Source organism: Argiope bruennichi, chromosome X2 (assembly GCF_947563725.1).
Source record: "Argiope bruennichi chromosome X2, qqArgBrue1.1, whole genome shotgun sequence".
Taxonomy (NCBI): Eukaryota; Metazoa; Arthropoda; class Arachnida; order Araneae; family Araneidae; genus Argiope; species Argiope bruennichi.
The window spans coordinates 116,284,419-116,303,009 of record NC_079163.1 but is presented as its reverse complement, the minus strand read 5'-3'; positions in this window follow the sequence as shown (position 1 = coordinate 116,303,009).

Genomic DNA, 18,591 nt, shown 5'->3' with positions numbered 1-18,591 from the left:
AACATATGATCTCACATTCAACTTGCATCTCTAATCAAGTCTTGGCTTGCGATCCTTTAATCCGGATTCAAAAACTGTAACAACTTTACCACCTACGACCTCTACTTTTCATGATACACAGGTGCCTTTTATCGCCTTATCAGGAAAATCTACTTCAAGCAACATAGCTTCTAAATTATTATTTTTTTTCTTTTTGTTTGGTATCATACACAACAATTCGCTGCTTCAATGGCAAAGACATTCTGATGAGAAAATAATTATATCCTCAAGGATCAATCATCGACTTGCAAAATATCCATTTCTGCAAGAGTCAAAAGAAATAGAAAAAATCGTTGCCTTACCTGGAAATTGAAACGAAACGTCAATGCGTCATAGAGTGTTGTTTGTATAGAAAAATTCTTTAAAGCTTTTATGAGGACCAGAAAGAAATTACTCGATAATGAAGAAATATAATTTTCAACCTTCTTATTTGCTTCAAAAATCAACGCGACGCTTCATTCATTGAAGCTCGTTTATTTTCTCGTGTTATTTATTCATCTGATAAATATTTAGTTTGATCTAAGTATACATACCTAGTGCATCTAGTTAGAAGATTATGTTTTAGAAAATCCAATTTGTCGAATAGCCTTTTATAACTCAAGATATTTTGGTCGGAAAATAGAAAATCTGTAATGAGAATCAGGGAAACACGTTGAACACAAAGCACAGTGACAAATGTCTCATTTTTTTTCTCTTCTTTGCCTCTGTGTGTATATAAATGACATAACTGAAAATGCTCGATAATATTCGAGGCAAAACAGTAGTCTTTCGCCTTAATAATAATAAAAAAAAAAATCATAATGATCTGCAATGACATTTTAACCTAATGATGTATTTACAAATTTATATTTGCAACCCACTTCGAAAATGTCCATAATAAATTTAATAATCCTTTAAGCATTTTACTCTATTTTGCTGGGGGGAAGGGGAGAAGGGACTCTAAGCTCTCACTAGACGAAGAGAAAATGGTAGTAGTAAAAGAGAAGTGTAAACTCTCTTATGAGCAATGTAAAAATATCTCTCCAATAAACTTGTAAAAATATTTCAATGCGCATTATCTCCAAAGTCGGATGATAATGCGCAAAAAAGGGCCTTGCAGTTTCTAATGTATTGGGTCTGATAAAGAAAATTTCAAAAAGGCTGTTCAGAAACCTAGATGGTAAGCACATAACATTGTTCTCCATATATAATCAGCACAATCAATAAAGACCCTGAAACATCAAATTTCTGAAATAATCAACGGAAATCTAATTTTTGCCTCATTAATAGACAACAACCAAAGGAGTATTCTTTTAAAAGTCCCTCAAAAGTTTCCAAATTCTACTCCCCCCAGTCTCTCAGTCACTTACTATATGTTTAGTTTCGTTATATTAATGTCCCGTTGTAAAGCAACACTAGGGCTATTTGACACTCATAAAATAGAAATACACTATAAAAATACAAATATATCTCAAAACAACTCTTTTTTTTGTTTCCTTATCCTAGTGACTTTTTTTTTTTTTTAAATCTTGTTGGACTGCTATAGCCACAGTTGGCTTTCATTATTGCTCCGCTATTCTTACCTCACATGATCGTGATATTGTGCTTCCCTAGGAAGTTTAGACAGATGCTTTGGGAATTTTAATTTAATATCAACATCTTCTTTATTGGTAGCTCTATTTTTATTTTTTCTTGGCATTTTATTTTTGAGCTCTTTTTTATTATTATTCTCTGACAAATTATTACATTTCGATGACATTATCATTTTTTTTCTTTATTTAAACATACTAAAGTATCAGTTATATGTATAAAGCCAAATATATGCTAGTATAAGTTGAATGTGCGGTGTTTTCTGTCTTCGGTTTAGAAACCATACACATCGAATGATACTGAATCATTTTTGCATATTTATATTCGCGTATTTATATTAAGGTTAAGATCAAATATTAAAGTATACCTGAGAGCGATCGTAAATTTCGCAGGCCAACTTATGCCTAAACCTTTTAACTTAAATTTCTTAGAATTTGCTGAAATCATTTATTCATTAGCAAGTAATAATAATAAAAAAATAATCTTACTTAAGTGTTCCAGGTTCCATAAGAAAGTTTCCCTCAAGATGAAACAAGTTAAAAAAAATTTTTTTAATAAACATTTATTTCTACAGACATAGTATAAAACTCTTTTTTTTTCCCTTGCAGTTTTGTGACTTAAAAGGAAATGCCGCATTCAAACTTATAATAAAAATAAAACTTAGAAGCAAAGTGCCCACTTTAGTCAAGCTGTCAGTCGGTTACACTTAAAAAGCAGTGGGCATCATTGTATCAGACTGGTAAATCGCTTCAACATCTTTCTTTAAAATTGCTATAATCCTCAAAAGCTCAGGCACTCAACGCTTCCCCCAAAGCCATGGTTCTTGGAAAATAGGATTATCCAAATAGAGCTTAGGATCAACGAGACGGAAAATTGCGGAAGAATGCTTGCGACAAGATGACTTCGGAAGACTTTTGAAACCGAATATGAGACCATATTTATTAAAACAATAATTTACAATAATTAAAAAGTTTACTGAACAAAAATGATTTATTTTTGTTTCCATATAAATGTGTATATAAAAAAATCCGAAATAAAGACATTTTTTAGTCCCAAGATTACTGAAAAAACAAGCTTTATCTTTAAGAGCCTATTTTTATTTAAATAAGCTCTTAAAGATATTCGGCCTATCATACAGTTATCATAAATACATTTATTTTCTAATTTTCTCAGAGACCCTGCTGCGTCCATTCAATTCAAGCATTTGTAAAAATGATCCTTGTTTATTGAAATAATTTTACAAACTTCATCAAAAAAATTTTATAATATTTTTAGAGATAGGAGCTTATGTTGCTAAGAAAACTACTAGGATAACCGTAAAATAACTTTTCTTACCTGAAAGAATCTGAAGTTAAAACTAACAAAAATAATGAAACCAGTTTTCATTTGGATAATATGGAAAGTATGAAATAATATAAGCAAAAAAAAAAGTGCTAAGAAGAGGCATCTATAGGAAAGATTTTGGATCTGTCAAAATTAAAACGGTTCGCAAGGAATGTTGGAAAAAATGGATTATGCAAAATTTCATTTAAGTGATAGAAAAAAAAACCCATACAGAAATGAATGACACACATAAAGGAACTCGGAGAAAATTATTAATAATATTATGGTCCCTTAATTCACTTCACATTTTCAATACTCTGATCTTCTTTACATATAAGAATTCGCACAACTTTTGGCTGAATATGTGTGTGCGCACAATTTCACTTTAAGCACGTTCATAAAATTATCTTCTACCCATTTTAATTCAAACTTGAAAATACTTCAATTTCTGGGTTGAAATAATTTCCCATTTACTTTCAGGATGAATTAACGATAATTTTAACTGTTTTAAACGTTTGCCCAGCAATTCTTTAGTTTCAGTAATAGTAATAAAGATCACAAATATCTCGTGGCAGATTTTGAGTTCAATAATCGTTTAACTCTACTTTAGCTATCATACGCTTGATATTAGGTGTGGCGACCACACCTGCTTTTTTGTCTACTGTCTTGCTACTTATTTTATATAATTAAATATTTAAAATATATCTATTGTATATATATTAAAATATTTGCAAAATGTTGCAAAAACGTCTCCGCAGATTTCTTGCAACTTGTTTACATCACAATGATTGAGCTCTGTGGAAGCCGATATGAAACTAGAAAAAAAAAATTAGAAGATATTAGTATAATATTCAAGATTTTTGCAAGCGTTTACAGAAATCCCGAATTACTTACATATTTACTGAAATATTTACCTATTAAAATATTTAAATGTGGAATAAGAAATAAAGAAGAAACCTGCGACTTTGCACCCGGCGTTTAAGAGATCGGATTTGTAGTTTCTGGCCTTTGACAGTGGATAACTGAAAAAAAAAAAAAAAAAAAAAAAAAAACTTCTTTCAATTTCACTCCTTTAAGGTCCAAGCTGATAGCTAAAAGGGCACGAAACCATGTCCAACTGGTTTCAAGGAGAAACACAGAATATATCTAAGCAATCTAAGAGATCATTCGTGCTTAACAAACAGTTCACGGAGTTTAAATCTAGAGATTTAAATATCATTGGATTTGTGTGGTGCAGAAACTCAGAGTGTGTAGAGTGCATTCTCAAGTGCTTCTCTTTGCCTGACTATAGATAAAACAAACCCATGCTCTGACTAAATCATGAAATTATAGTCTCAAGTCTAATAATACAAATATATACAATACAAATCCATTCCAATAAACATGAGGTACTGCAAAATATTTCAATTCGCTCTTTTTCCAAAATCGGAATACATGTTAGAAATAGAAACATCTCAAAAAAAAAAAAAAAAAAAAAAAAAAAAGAAAGAAAGAAAGAAAGAAAGAAAAGAAAAGAAAAAAGAAAGAAAGAAAAAAAATCTTTGAAATCCTTAATATAAGGAGTTTCATAAGAAAATTCCAAAACATCTCTTCAAAACCCTAGAGGATACAGCTAACTTCATCAAACACTTCGATCTCTAGATATAATCAATTCATTCAATAAAGGCTCCGAAACATTAAATTTCTTAAATAATTTCGGTAAATCTAATATTTATCCCATTAATAGACCCCTACCAAAAGAATATTTTAACAAAGCTCCCCCCTCCTCAAAAAAAAAAAAAAAAAAAGGATAGATAGAAAGAAAGGAAAAAAAAAAAAAAAAAACTCACAAACTTCGCTCTTCCTTCCGAGTCTCTTTAAGGAACGGATATTATTTCTGTTGCTAATGATCGGATCAAATTCAATTCTCTTTTGATCAGTTTATTATTAAATGGACTACAGTGCTGGGTCCTTTTATATTCTCATTAATTTTAGGTTTATGACAGATTCTAGAAAATATGGGCGAATGTAGACTGTTTACTTTGAAGACTTTTATTACGTTTTCTTTTATTCCCTTCATTATTATTTTTTTTTCCTTCTTCTTTTTCTTTTCGAATGCAAAAGCTCTTCCTATAAAAGTTGTTGTCCATCGGTATTTGAAATTGTTGACATGCAGTTTTCTTTATTTATGGATATACTAACATTGGGTACTCCTGGCACCACTTAATATTCCCAAGCGATCTAGAAGATTGTTGACGCCTAATGAAGAAGTAACAGTACTTAAATCTAGAAATTTAAATAACTTTATATTTAGTGATATAGAAATGCAGAGTGTATCCTCAAGTATTTCGCTTTGTCTGATTACGGATTAAAATTACGAATTTCGCGCCTAGTAGAATTTGAATAATTTTTAAAATGATTGAAATCGAACAAAGAAAATAAATTATTATTGTTATTTTTTATCATACACTTTTAAGGTGATTTATATCCAAAATAAATACCTATGAAATAAAATATTTCAATTCAAGCATGCTATCATTGCTATCTGCAGAAACATGGGGTTGGCAACTAGTGATGTGGAATTTAAATAAAAAGGAAGTTGGAAGTTTTTATTTGAAAATATAGCTTTACTAAATTAGGTACTGTCTTTTTTCTATTTTTTGGTAGTAAAAAACAAGATTCAATGAGATTTTTCATCATTAGCATCACCAAAAATTTTACCATTTAAGGAGTTTTGCATGGAATGAAATAAATGGAAATTTGAAGGTGCAACGTCAGAGCTATATGTTGGATATGACTAACCTAGCTCCAATAATTTTTTGGCGACTGACCAAATATGTGTGTGGGTTTGCATTATCATGTTGGAAAACACCTTTACGATTTGCAAATTCTGTCCGTTTTCTTGAACTGTATCGCTCAATTCGGTGGGTTGAACGTAGACATTTGAATTAAGCGTTTGGTTTCTTGGTAAAAGTTCAAAGTATAGAATTTCTTTATAATCCCACCAAACTGATCGCACTTTCTTGTGTGTGTGAATCTGAGCTTTTGATGTTCTCTGGACCGGTTCATCCTGATTCACTTAAGATCTTTTTCAATTAAAGTTGTTATAAACTATCCACTTTTCGCCGCCAGTAATCAGTCTTACAGAAATAGACCACTTCAATTGCGTTTTCGAAGCGAATTATAGATTCTATTGCTTTGCATCAAATGAATTTTCTTAAATTGATCAGGGACCCATAAATTGAGTTTCATACCGTAGTCAAGCTATTTCAATTCTTTTTGATGCATATATGAAATACATTGAGCTTTTCAGCAATCTCGTGTGTCGTGCTATGATGATCTGAATAGATAATGGTTTTCATATGACTCACATCAACTTTAATTAGATATTCAGATCGATCAATTTTGAATGAAAAATCACCAGAACGAAATTTGGAAAACCAATTTTGACACTGCTTTTCTTTCAAGACTTTATTCCCATATATGGCACATAATTTCTTATACTCTTTTGAGGCGTTCCTGCCTTTTCGGAAATAATACAATAAAATGTGCCTGAAATGCTCACTTTGTTTTTCTGTTTTTAAATTGGAATAAAAACGAAACTAAATAAAGAATCGGTATAATTTTTTTACGAATTAAAAATTAAAGCTGAAGCAAGGAAACCGTATAGATTATGTGCTTCAAATTCGTTGGCAAAGCAAAAGAATGTACTAAAATCATGATCCATAAAATCCGCAAACATTTAATTCCCAAATAGTATATTATTACTCACTTCTGCATTTGTAACATGAATTGAGAAGTATCGCATGAATAATTCTAAAGAAAAATTTTTGAAAGCTGTAATATTTCGGTAAGAATGCATGTTGATACTTGAGTTAGGTTTCTTTGGGTTAAATCTAGCGAGAGCTATTTCTGATTATTTGAGTGGCCTAGGGCACGTTAATTGGTTTAAAGCGATTCTGAGCTTTGATTAAATGGTCGTTTAGTAGCGGAAGTAAATGATTTAAGAGCCATTGTGCAGTGACTAAACCACTCAACTTCTTTCAAAAAGACTCAATTTCGGCTTCATTTGTTGTGTATTTTTAACCCCCCCACCACCACCACCAGGTCCCCTTTTTCCACAACCATCAAAACCTCATTCCTCGAACTTGGGCTTTTAAGCAAATGAATGCACACCCCTCCTCTATCCCAAACCCCTCTTCGAGGGTCCCCATCAGATTGAACTAAACGGTAAGCGAGATGTGATCATTGACTGGGGCTTACTGGAAAACCAACCAATTTTACGCCCCCGGGCAAGCTTCACTGTCCCCTCCCCATCATAAAGGCGAGGAGACAGTTTTAAGAGGAGAATACTTCCTTTTCATTCTTTTTTTCGTCACCAAATTTTTTTTGTTGACAAATTCTCTTTACAAAAGCTCTTCCTCTCGCCCGAAATCACACGAATCAGAAAATTTTGAGGCATCTAATCGCCCGCGAATGCTCTTTAAAGTGGTAAAAGTAAGATATCTCGATAAGAAACAGGGTGACAAAGATTAGTTCGACGACTCATTTTAGTTTGTCTTTTATCTTATTTTTTCTCTTCCCCTCCTTTCCCCCTTTTTCAAATGTTGTTGATGGACTAGTACTTGGACAATGCAGCCGTACTTTCGTAGCCCTCAGCGGTTTTTGTGTTATTGTAAGAGACGGGTAAATGGATCGGGTTGTTTTTTCTTTTGTGTCCCCCTCTTTCCCAAAGGGGAAAGGTTACGCACCTTCGAGCCTAGGTTAAAAGATGATTCAGTGTACAATGATATAAGTGCCCATCAGCACAGCCAGTTGATTCCAACTTAGACGTTTTAATAGGTTATTCTTATCGACGCATGCTCTGAGTTTTAAGAAAGGAAAGGCGGAAAAATAAAATAACCCTGCTACACCCAGGAACAGGAGATGGTTTTCAAATATTTAGAAAGGAGTTTCTCAAAATAAGAATAAGTACTTTTTCTTACAAACAAGAAAATAAAATATCAATAAAGAATTAATTAAAGAAAACTAAGAGAAATTTAGCTGAATATATTTATGAAATATATTTTAATGAAAATGGCAGTTTGATAATTTTAATATGTTCATAATGGAGAATCTATTAGAAAGAAATATTATCGGTATTTCCGGTTAGGTAACTTTTTTCTTGCTGCTTTCTTCTTTCCCCCAAAGGGGAAAGATTATGTATCTTCAAGCATAGTTTCAGTGAGTATTCGATATGCAACGATATAAATGCCCATCGGCAGAATCAGTCGATTCGAGCATAGATGCATTAAAAGACGCATTACAAGAATCAGCGTTTTTAAAAGTGGGAACTTAAAGCAACCCTGCTACACTTATGGAGCGGGTTGCTGGCCTCAATTATGTTATCGAGATTTTTAGAAACTCTTTAAAGCAGAGTTTGTTAAATTTATTCCACCAGAGACCCTTATTCAGTTTAAAAAAAAAATAATAATAATAAATAAAAGATTGTTTTTCGAACTCATGTGCACATTCAAGTAATCAGTGAGTCATTAGTCAATGAAAACGAAGGAAAATTTAATTTAATATAATTATTTCGTAAATTTTAATCAAAATTAGTTTTTGAAATTATTTTTTCATTTTAAATTAAAAAATCTGCTAGAAAATAGTGTTGTCAATGGTTTCACTACACCAGAATTCATTCACATGGTCCCACTTTGGTACGGACTCGGAATAAATAATCCCAATTTAAAATAGAAAATTATCTGCGCACCACTCTTTTTGGAAAGCAATTTTCCAGATGTTTTTGAAGCAAAGGGATAAAATATTGACCTTTGTTTGAATAGCATGCTAAGCTAATTGACAATAATTATACAAAATTGATTGACAAACAATTATACAGAAAATATGATAATTTAACTTATTTTTTGGTGCATTCTAAGAGAAAAAAATACTTGAGAAGGAAGAGTTTGACTATCACATGAATGGATGGAGAGCATGTCTCTTAAACTGGATGCACTAATTTTCAATAAGCAAAATACCTAACAGATAGAGCATGATTAAAGTTGCTAATTTTTACTTTTTCTGTGTGGTACGCAAACAGAAATTATTGTAATTGTCAAAAAATTTGAACTCAGGGTTTTGACAAATCTCCACATTTCAGACTTCCCTGACATTTTTGGAATTACACCTGACTATCTGAGAACGTGATATCTCAAAAATGCTTTGAGATAGATGAATGAAATTGGATATAGGATCTCTGTTTCAAATTTGTAAATATCTGTTAAATATCTTAAACGAAATCTATTCAGTGAAGGTATGTCTGTAAATTGAGAAGTAGTTCATTCCAAAGATCTATCAAAATTTGTGTGGAGGTACAGAGTTTTATCGTTTTTATGATGGATGTGTTGTGCTTATTAAAATTTGTTAATCTATCAACTTTTGCAATTTGCAGAAGTTTTGCAAGATCCATCACTAATGTTTCAAGAAAGCAATGCGACAAAAATGATTTTTTTTAAGTGAATCTCCTTAAAATTATTGATAAATTGTTAATAGTTAAAAATATGAATGCTCTGAAAAGAGTTGTAGTTATATGCTAAAATATCTTCGCTGCTCCGTTTTCAAATTTTTTTACCCTAAGTTTAATTCAGTATAAGAAATAAGCAAAATAAAAAAAATAAAAAAATGGAATTTGAAATATTTCAGAATTTCAAAATTGCTTCATCGCGATGATTAATTTGAGAAGAGGAAATGCACATCTTAGAGTTATTAACGTGAGATTGCCATTTCATATGATTTAAGAGAAATTCCATCAAGCCGGGAAATCTGACATTTTTTCATATGTGGAATAATATATAAAATATAATCCTGCTTTAAAAATATATGCAATGTAGAATTCATGCATTAAAAAATTCTTTTCCTACAATTTTATCCAGATTAAGAAATTTTTCTAATGATATTGAAAATAGTTTTTATCATAAAAATTCAGAAGTAAATGAATACAGGCAACTTTAAACTTAAAAATGTACGTAAGTTTACTATTAAAATATGTTATTAACTGTAAGATCCTTTATAAATACGTTTTCGTTATATGTAAGATTCGCTGACACTAGATTTAATATTAAAAATGGCCTAATTTTGCAGGCTAAAGATATATTACTCAATGTATCAGGGGAAATGTACATAATATCCAATAGATAGAGTGGTAAGATTTTCTGAAAGGTGGTAAATAATTGATACGGACTCCCTGTATCCGCTCCCACAATTTCAATCGCCGAAAAATAAGAAATAAAAAGCTAAATATTGAAGAAAGTTATTTGATAAGTCTGAAAACTCCGTGAACTTTCCGCGACATGATTTAAACTTTGATTTATAAGCCTTTCTAATCAGAGTAGAAAGTCCTCAGTAGTATTTTGACGCCTTACTTACTCGAATGCTCCCCACAGCGTCATTAGCAGCAATGAAACCCAAAAAGAGAAAGAAGGTATGCATTCCTGTCATTAGCTCATTACAAGCAATCAAGCGAAATAGGCTGGGGAAAAAAAGGCTCCTTCCTTTCCTATCAAGGCCGTGTTGTATTTCGGAAGGTTTCCCTTTCACCCTTTAATAAAAGAGCTGAAAATTAAAACTGGGCCATCTGTAAAATGGAGTCCCAGTCTTTCGATGTCTCACTTAACCGTTCACATTAGCGTATAACAATGTGATTGTGGAATATTAGGCCCTTTTTCATGAAAACTTCTAGGGCCATTATCTCTGGTTTCATAGGATAGGGTGGAACTAATCCTCTTTCATTTTCTCTCCCCCTCCTGCTTTTAAACATGCTTTATTGTACAGAGGTTGGATTGATTCTATCCCCCGGTCCCTTTTTGCCCTACCTCTTCTTGAATTCCCCGGTCCCTCACGGGTCCCATCCAGCCATGATGGATTCATTAATTACAATCGACACACAGGAACATCCAGGAGTCAGCCACCATTCAATACAAATCTTCTCCCTACTTCAGATAATCAATATACAGAAGTCAAATTTACCTTTTGGTTTGACTATGGAAGCTAAAATGATGTTTATATGTTACATTCGGGCTAATTCGAATGAGAAATAAACCATTTAAAACAAATATTTTGTCGACTCCAGATAATCAGTACACAGAAGCCAATTTTATCTCTTGGCCTGTCTGTGGACGAACACTGGAACGACCTTTAGACGCTACATTCGGACTAATTCAAATAACTGTTATACCACTAAAAATAATTCTTTTCTTTGCCCCGATTAATCAATATACAGAAGTTTACTTTTTCGCTTGTCACTGGATGTATGAATAACGATTAGCAGTTAAATTTGGGCTGGTCTGAATGACGAATGAATCACTCATTAAAGGACTGTCTCCTGATACAGAAGGAACAAAGCAAATTTGCCTTCTGGTATGTTTTGGGGCTTGGAAGGATTTTAAAACTTAGAGTTGGATTTATTCATTTGGATAATGGATGCACAAGTGTCTAGTGAATGAGTGAAGTTTATGAAATAAATTACTTTCACAGACTCTGTGTTAAATATTTAAAAATAAAGAAATTATAAATTTTAAATATCGTTCCATATCCAGAAATATGAATAGAGAAATTTTATTTACACAATTCAATTCAGTAATCATTTAATTGTTTGACTATCACCTAATTAGCAATTTTCTCTCACACTTTAAATTTATCGTTTTCTGTTCATTAACAAAATTTAAAGTCTAATAACATCGTAAAATATACATACTGGAGGCTAAAAACAAGAAATTGCATCCATTCATCAACATTGCATTTGCAAAGAGTTGCTACTTGTAAAGAATATATATATATATTTAAAAAAAATGTATAAAAGGTTAGATTTAATCCTATATTGTTTATTATAGCATTATTGCAGTTTATTTAAATTAATTTTATATAATTTAAAGATTGATTAATAAAATAAAATGATTATTACACTCCTAATTTGAAATATGGAAGTCTTTTATTGAAAAATTACAATCAAAAATTAAAATTCCTTGATTAATTAAAAAATTTTTAAAAAATGGTAGCTCAAAATAAATTTTTAAAACTGTTTGTCATATGTTTTTAACAGTCATTTATATGGATTTACTCAACGGCATTCAATAAATTGAAAATTACGCAACAAAAATTACATCATATTAAGTAAATATGGCGTTTCCGAAGCCCGTTGAAATTTAATCACTTCTACGTGCTTGTGTTTAAATTGCATACCTCAGCTACAAATGAGTACAATATTTCGCTCTTTTTTAATTGGCTAACTTGATGTAACTCTCCGTGAAGTTATTAGAATGATACTTTTTTAATCTTTTTTGATTTATTTGCTCATTCTGTAGTCTTTTCTCTTCTCACCCTTTTGCCCCTAATCCTTTTATTAAAGGGAAATCACGCACGCAGTCTGTTCTACTGCGGCAGTCCATGAGGTTATTAAATAATGTGTTTAACAGGTTAATAGGCACGCAGTAATTTACAGTGTAGGGTAAAATATATTGGATTTTGTTCCCTTCTTAATCTACTTCAAAATAATAATGGCGATACATTAGTAATGGAAAATAATCTTGTTTGAAGCCGACATTTTCCTTTCCATTTTCCCACTTCCTTCTTACTTTTCATTATGCCTTAACTTTTCCCCTCCTAAAATATATCTATATATACACAAATACAGACACCCTTTTTTTTTTTAATTCACACTTTAAATGGAGTGATTTGCATCTTCCCTACTGTGCCTTCTATACACAGCGCACCGGTTCCGCATGCTTCCTCCAGGACTTTCACATCCGAAGAGGTGAAAATTATCAGCTTTTTCTCCATCTCAGCTGTTTAATGTGGCCTCTATATTATCTTCAAGCAGATGTCTAAAAAAATCCTCCTATAAAGATCAAAGCTCGGAAATATGATCCGGTTTTCTACCGGCATCAATTCCATTGGATTTCTGATTCTTTTTCCCCTCATTCCTCCTTTGCGGAAGGGAAATTCCCCCTCACCCCATATTTAGGGTTAGTCAATGCTTGTCGATAAATTGAGCGCCGCTTGAAAGACCGACGGAAAAATCAGAAATGGGCTTCTAGTTCTGTATTTCAATGGATTTGAGACAAGTCGACAAAAAAAAAAGTGTTTTTTTTTTTTTTTTGACAAAATAACATATAAGTCCGCTATTAAAGTAGAGATACTGCTCATATTTCCAATATTGCGTTTCTTTTACTGGTGAAAGGGTTGATAAATTTCTTTATGAAGTTGAGAAAGTTTGAGTATTACTTTTTTTTACGTTACTGAACAAATTAATTATTGATTCAATAAGGAAGAAAAGTAATCTTCAGCCTTAGAGAAATTATTAGTTATAATACTTACATGTAGTAATAAATATTTGTAAAAACGATGTACAGCAAAAGAAAATGAACTATTAACTTTGAAAAGGATGAAATTTCACAGGAAAGAAAAATGTGCACACTTTTCAGATAAAGTTATATTAAAATGTCTTTTTCTTTAGAATTATTTCTGCTTATATTTATACATTCTAATCAAATGGTTGATAGCTTTCAGATCAATAGAACTTTGTTTGTCTGTGTTCATTTTGTTATATGTTACAGAGTTAAAGAAATATTTTTTTTTTTAAATAAAAATCATCCTTTGTAAAAATATGAATGATATTCACACTTTCCGATGCCAATAATTTATTTTTCATTTAGAAAAAAAAGGAGGGGGGGATCAAAAATTAGTTCAAAAATCCTCCTTTTTTTGGCGGAGGGAGGAGAAAAAAGTAAAATTAGAAAAAATTTTAAGTACAGTAACAAATGAAATATAAAGCCTTAAAATATTTCTGAAGGAGAATTGTATTTTGAAATGCAAAATAATCTGTGATCTCTTCGTTTCAATTAATGATGAAAATATATGAAGTGAAACCAGAAAATGTTTAATGCCCGCTTAAGATCTGAATTAAGACGTAATTTCCTTTTTTTCTCCGCGGTGATAATTAGCAAAAGCCAGCTTAAATTTTGTTGATGATAAATCATTTTTGGACTGATATCTGAAGAACCAGAGAAAATTCGAAGGAAAGGTATAACACTGAATTATGAGCACCTGAACGAGCTAATATACATTCATTCTCACTGACTAGTTGAGTTTTGATCAGATGAAAAGGAAGCCGCGTTAGTAGGCCCTCCACTCTCCATAATTCGGTACAACGTCAAACTTTCTTCATTGCAACTTCGCGATCCGTTATTCTCTGTCATGCATACAATCTTTCATTACATCTTCCCAATGTTCAAAAAGCATCTAATTCAAAGAGACTGATGGGGTTCTACTTCTAATTTTGATTGCATCGTTTTTTTTTTTTTTGATAATATTTATCTTGATCTCAATAATTTTTCTTAAATAATTATCCTAGTAATATTGATTTTCTTAAATTACTTATCCTTACAGCATCGACTTTCCTAAAATAATTGTTCTTATTAGTTGACTTGAACTAGAAGGACAAGCCTTTATACAAATATGTCGTTTTATTTCGAAAAAATATAATAAAAATATGAATAATGTAGCTTTGTGCCACCAACAATTTTTTAAATCGAAAAAATTGTTGGTGCTGTTTTTGCTGTTGCCATTAACAAAAAAAAAGTAAGTTCATAAGTAAAACAAAATGACCTCGGAATTTGTTGCTCGCTATGATAATAGTATATTGATAATAATAAGAAATGCAATAGTCAGTGAAAACTAATAAGGGGAAAAAAAAGCAATTCACATCAAGAAACATAAATAAACAAAATCACTCCTTTTTTACATTAGTTCTATATAAGTTATTTTCAAATATATTTATCCATAAAAAATGAATTTTTCTCCAATAATTATATAAAAACATTATTGAAGCGCCTTCATTATAATCTTATAGATTAATTACTAATTTTTTATAGTATTTTATTAAACACTAGATATAATAATTATTAATTTCCTTCCTTCAAACTCTCAGTATTAAAAAAAAATTCTTGGAGCAAACAAAACAAATATCATTTTTCTAAGAGGCGAGTTTGGAAATTTCTTTTCTTTGCCACCCTCTTCTCCATTAACGATTTTGTTTCGCACCTTCCACTGGATCTTTGTTTCATATCAGATCACAGAAAATTTTCTGTGATTGATATGTATGAAAAATGCAGACAAATCATTCATTTAGAAAAGGTAAATCAATTAACTGGATTCACGGTAAATCTTAGTGATTTTATACTTGTATGGCTATCAGTATATTATTTGATTAAATACAAATGAATAGAATCAGATGGGCGCATATACTCTCAAAGCTTTCAGGAAACCCGGCATTTTGATGTGGAACCTTTTATAAAGGTCTCGCAGTAAAACTTTACATTATGAAACCATGCTTGAATACTTAATAGAGCAAAACTAAGTTGTCTCATTTTTGAATGTGTATATATTAAAAGATATTCATAGAATCGATAAAAAAGATTAAGAATGATAGAAACAAGAAAAAAATTGTTACATCAGCATTATGTACATCACACTCATAGGCAAATATGACTGCGGTTGTCAAATACTATTCGACTGCATTATGACGTCATGTCATTTTTTTCCTCTCTGCAAGCTGCGTAATGGATTTCAAAATTATACAGGCCTAGTAGATTTGACTTGTATTACCTAAGCAAGAATTGATTTCATCACTTTTTAACTAAGCTGGTTCCCAAAAATTAAGAAAATTTTTTTTAAAATATTGTGATTGTAAAATTTTAATATGTTAAAATTGTAATGAATTTCGGCAAAGGAATTAGGGAAACTGTGTGTCATGAATTAAGCGTAACAGAAAAATGATTAGCATAGCTTTTGTTTTGAAAATGCATAAAATTGAAACATACCAAGCAAATGAAACATGAGTAAAATGCTTGATCGATATGAAAAGAAATAATCTCCTGTAGATACATAGACATGACATTAATGTTGATGTTAAAATATAAACGACGGTGTGTATTAATTCAGTTGGTAGTAAAGCCACTGCTATGTCACTGCAGTTCTAATACTTTGACGGGTTTCATCCAATTGTTAATTATTCGCGTCGGCCCTGGCAACCTAGAATGTGTAAGATTAAAGTGTAAGATGTGTTCAAGGAGAGACTCTGGAAGATTTTATGGTGTAAATTAAGCTCAGCAATAATATGCCTCACTACAACATCTCAGAGTTGTTCAATCAGAATAAAGTTAGAAGGACTTGCCGTCAACCCATATGTTTTATATTCCATCCCATATCCACACCTTTAAAACCTTAATTCTTCGCCAACCGGTCTCTGTGTGTCTATCATTAGTGTTTTGTAAGATGAAAGTTTTCCTCTGCAACTGTGCAAGGATGAACAGTTAGATTAAGAATATCATTTCTTTTTAACTGAACATTAAAGGTGCCATTTAGGACAATATAAAAGTCGGCGCGGCCATACAAAGAGATATTTGCCCACAAACATACATTGGACCAATAAAATCTATCTCATTTATAGATCTGACTAAGATGATAGCGAATTCTTGGTTTCCAATAGGATTTTGTTATTCACTGAAAATAGATAAAATTCCTGTTGCAAAAAAAAAAAAAAAAAAAAAAAAAGACCTCTATTAGTTTGCACTCTAAATGATGTTGGCTAAGAGTACCCAATTAAACTTAATATTTCGGTGGATTCTTGAGAGGAGTGCAAAAATTGTTAGATGTCTTACACACAATCTTACTTTCGTAAAATCTTTAGTATGCAATTGATCAGGATATTAGCCTACCAGTGGCTGTTAGTTCAAAAAGTCTGAGGTTTGTTGGGGAAAAATAAGAAGAATCACTTCCACAATTTATTCGAAGTTTAAAAAACCAAAACCCTGTATAATTTTGCATACATATTGCCGAAAATGCATCAGAAAATATTCAAGAATTTTGAATTGAAAAATTTATCATCTCTAATTATGAAATTATTGTTACTATATTTTGTTATGATAAATTATTGTTTTGATTAACCGTATCTAATCTTTGATGTTTAAAAATCGAAATTTTTTAGGAGCCATTGTTTGCGGAATTTTCTTTTAATATTCAGACAATTAAATCCTCCTGACTGATTTCAACAAATAAAAATTATTTTCAATTCTTCTTATAAATCTTTGTACAATAAAAGTTGATGCTCGTAAGTGAATTTATTAATTAATTTTATAATTTAACAGCTTCAAAATCTAACTAGTTAAATCGTTCTATGTTTGTATGTAAAAATGTCAACAACAATGTAACAAGTCAACAACAAAAATATTGTCCCTTAAGTGGTTATTTATGCCATCATATTAATTGAAACTTCTTGCTGTTACCTTAATTTTAACTTTAAATGTTAAAAAATGGAAGTAAATAACAAAATTATATTTTAACAAAAGCACAAACTAAATTTCTTAAGTAAATAAATGATTTACACTATGAATTTATAACATTAAATAAAAGAATCATATGGAAAAAGAAAAATCTTGCATAAGATAAAAACAAAATTAATTTCAAAAGCATCATTTAGTTAATTAAATAATTAACTAAAGTTAATTATTTAATTTTAATTAAGTTAATTAAAGTTAATTAATTATTAAATCGAGTTAATTTCTTTATTGTTTTTTCTGAATATTTTTAATTTGTAATGGGCAATTTTCAACTCCGTTAAACCTAATTTTTATTGATATTTTAGCTACTATTTTAACGAAATTTATTGTTGACTTGCCTACTTGTCATCTTCAGAGAGTATTGCGAAGATATTACTAGCAATATTTGTAAACATTAATGTATTCGAATAAAAAGGAGCTTACACATTTAACTTAACATTTAGTAATTAAACATTTCCAATTAATCAATATTTTTCTTTAACTAAACAAGATTTGCTCTAAAATTCGAACTTCCGCTCTTTATTAACCGAATTATTCTATTTCCAATTTTTGAACTCTATTTTCAGGCCATTATTTAAGTTTCGGCGCAGAATAAGCCCAGTAGATAGAAAAATACTCTTTTATTTAATAAAAATAATTTAGTTAATTCAATTAATAATTAAATATTTTAAATTTCTGCCTTTAGCTGATATTTACTGCTTTTTATCAGTACTGCATTATTCGTGTTCTTTTGAATACCGTCAGAAAAGAAAAAGTCATATTACGATTTAGCTTGATTTAAACGGTATGATTAAGTACAGTTCGATTAATAAAGGGTTAAGAACAATTTGAAACTGCGGAGATTCTTGGAATTTTGAAATCTTTAGATAATCTTAGTACAGGTTGGAAATAAAACTACCTTCCCTGATCGGAATCTGCTACAGTTATCGGTGATTTTATGCTTTTAATGTCATCTCCAGAATCCTATAAATTCCAGAACGTTCTATTCAAAAATATTTCTTCAAAAATTTAACGCTTTCAAAAGGTTCTACATATCTTTTTTTTAATTTCATTTGTAACCATGTATTACAAACTGATACACAATTCATCATTACTATTTATTTTTATTTTTCAGTTAAATTCGAATATCTTAATAGCAGACCAACACATTTATAAACTTGCTGTATTTTTGACTGGAATTTTATTTGCACAATTGATATTTTAATTAATTAAGTTTTCTTTAAAAAAGTAAGTTAAAAATTTTAATAGTTGCATTTCTTACACTCATTTGTAGATTTACACAATTTCTATTGAAAAATAAATTTAA